This window comes from Rattus norvegicus, chromosome 4 (assembly GCF_036323735.1).
Source record: "Rattus norvegicus strain BN/NHsdMcwi chromosome 4, GRCr8, whole genome shotgun sequence".
NCBI lineage: Eukaryota > Metazoa > Chordata > Mammalia > Rodentia > Muridae > Rattus > Rattus norvegicus.
The window spans coordinates 67,254,287-67,257,497 of NC_086022.1; positions in this window are offsets into that span (position 1 = coordinate 67,254,287).

Here is a 3,211-nt window from a genome sequence, read left to right on the forward strand (position 1 = left end):
GATCTCATCCCATTCCAGGGCACCTTGTCCTGCCAGGGTCATTGCTGCTTTGGGTACTTCAGGCACTTTGATGTAAAGAAGTTTATGGAAACTTGTGGGATCATGTCTTTTCTGGGATCCATGGTTAGCACAGAAGAGAATGAAAAACATAAAGATGCAAAAATAGAGTCGGATGGGATGAAATGGATGGAGTGAGTTGGTCTCCTGTGTCGAGCTTTCTTTGAAGAATGAGCAATCTTGAGGAACCAAGCCCTTTAACTTTCAGGTCTGTGTGACTGCAGAGAGCACCAGAATGGAGTATAATTGGGACAACTAGCAGGTGTCAGATGAGGTGTTGGAAAATTATACAAAAGGTTATCTGAGTTCTCTTTGATTCCAGAGAGTCAGTGGCAGAATTGAATACAATGTGCGGAGCAGCTAGCCAGTAGGTGTTAGAGAAATAGGTTTTGGAAAATTACACAAAGGATTACCTGAGGTCTCTGGTTATTTTTGGCAAGAATTCCGGAGAAGCAATTATAAGCCTCTAAATGTCACATCAGGACACCACCTCAACACACACGTGATACTGGCACATCTCTTCTCTTGGATGCTACCTGGGATCATTTGGTTACGGCAATCACCAGGTTCATCCACTTTAAATTTGTGACATTCTCGTATCTATTGTTTTAAATGTTTAGGTTCTAAATAAAGTATTAAGCTGTTATATAAGTTCTTCTCAATTTCTACAGGTGTTTTTCTGCTTACATACGTGTAATCCTAATACTTGGGAGGCTGAAACAGGAGGATCAAGAGTTCAAGGTCAGCCTGAAACACATGAGACCATGTCTCATAAAGCCAAGGAAGGAAAGAAAGAAAGAAAGAAAGAAAGAAAGAAAGAAAGAAAGAAAGAAAGAAAGAAAGAAAGGAAGGAAGGAAGGAAGGAAGGAAGGAAGAAAGAAAGAAAGAAAGAAAGAAAGAAAGAAAGAAAGAAAGAAAAAAGAAAAGAAGAGGAAAAAATGAAAAGAAAAATGATCATTTGTCTTAGTTACTGCTCTATTTCAATAAAAAGACACCAGGATCAAGGAAGCTTATAAAGGAAAGCATTTACTTGGGGCCTTGCTTACAGTTTCAGAGAGTGAGCCCATAAGCATCATGTCAGGGAATATTGTGACAGGTAGACAAGCATGACACTGGAGCAATAGCTGAGAAGTCACATCCTAATCTGCTGGCAGGAGTCAGAGAAAGCATGAGACTGGACCTGGCATAGGCTTTTAAAACCTCAAAGACCACTCCCACTGACACTTCCTCCAACAAGGCCACACCTCTTAATCCTTAGACAGTTCACCAACTGAAACCCAAATATTCAGATCTATGATACTGTGGGAACCATCCTCATTTAAACCACCACATCATTATAATAGAAAATGAAAGATAACCATTGAGTTCATCAACTAAAATGGGAGGTGGGATACAATAAATATGGCAGACAGTAAGAAGGAAAAGTCCCCATTCCTGATTTGAGGAGAGAACAAGATAGCATTCTAGTTTGCCTCCTGTTGCTGTGATGAACATTATATCTAAAAGCAACTTGAGGAGCAAAGGGTTCACTTGGTTTATACTTCTAGTTTATAGTCCATCATTAACGAAATTCAGGGCAGGAACTAAAGCAGAAAACATGGAGGACCACTGTTTATTGGCTTTCCTGCAGCCCATTTTCACCCATCTTTCTTATAGAGATCAAGCCCCTTAGGGATGAAGCCTCCAACAGTAGGCTGGGCCCTCCTACATCAACTAACCATCAAAAACATGCCCCACAGACATGCCAATCTCACGGAAGCAGTTTGTCATTGGAGATTGTCTCTCCTCAAGTATGTCAAAAGTTAACCAAGATTAGCCATCACAGACAGTATGCAAGCTTACTATTCATTTCCATTTCAATCATAAGCAATGGACCTCTTCCTTAAAAAAAGCCTAAAAATCATTTAAAATAAAATCAATTATTAAAATCATTCATTATAAAATCATTAAAAATATATTATTTATAAAATATTATAAGATCGTTAAATCATTTATTAAAATCAATTATTAAAATCAATCATTAAAATCAATATACATCCCATGGATATTTATACATATTAATTTATTAATTTAATTTGAATAAAATAAACTCTGTTCATAACCACCTAGAGCAATTGATTTGTAATAGGTCCTTAGAACATTAAATACAAAGTCTCCTAAATGATTAAAAAAAATTAACATTTTTTTCCTGCTTTGAAGTAGTCTGTATTTTGTGTTTATACCAAAGACTTTATGAATGGAGAAAAAATAATCCAAACAAAAATTGAAAATAGTAAAAGATGGCAGAGCTTATCATAGGCCCTTAATACTTATGAATACATCAGCAATGGTATTAGGCAATTAAGATAGAAATATGATTTAACCCATAACTATAACTGTTAATGCTATAAAACTGATACTATCTAGAAATAAAATATGAGTGTCATATTATCCAACACATCATATAAATGATTCATTTTTGGTCAGCCAACCAAGAACTTTATGAGCATAATAATGAGAATTTTATCCATTTGGAAGAAACAACCTCAAATGTTAACATTATACGTGTAATGTTTTCTCAGAGTACAAACATCAATATCTAGTGATATATTATTACTTGAATACTTTATATTAAAAACTAGATAGTCATTTTAGATATAACCCATTATAAAAGCTATGTAGGAAAAAAAAACTAGATTCTTGGCTTTCAAAAATGAAGGTATGGGGCTGGAGAGGTAGTTTAACAGTTCAGAGTACTTGCTGCTCTTACAGAGAATCTGAGGTCAGTTTCCAGAAGCTAGGTTAGTTAGCTCACAGCTGTCTGACTCTGGGAGGACTAGCAACCACCTCTGAGGTCACCCAACTCACATGCACATACCCACACACAGATACATGCCTATGTATCCTTTAAAACATTTATGTATTTTGTATGTATTTGTGTGTGCGTGCAGGAGAGCTATTGGATTCCCAAGACTGAAGTTAGGGGCAATTGCGAACTACCTTGTGGTTGCTTGGAACAGAACTTTGGTCCTCTCTAAGAGAAGTAAACGCTCTTAACTGCTGAGTCATTTCTCCAGACCTAAAATGTCTTTAAAAATATTGTTTTAAGAACTTAAGTATGTAGGTAAACATTTTATGGGACTTAGCTCCAGCAATATTCATGGAGAATATAAAT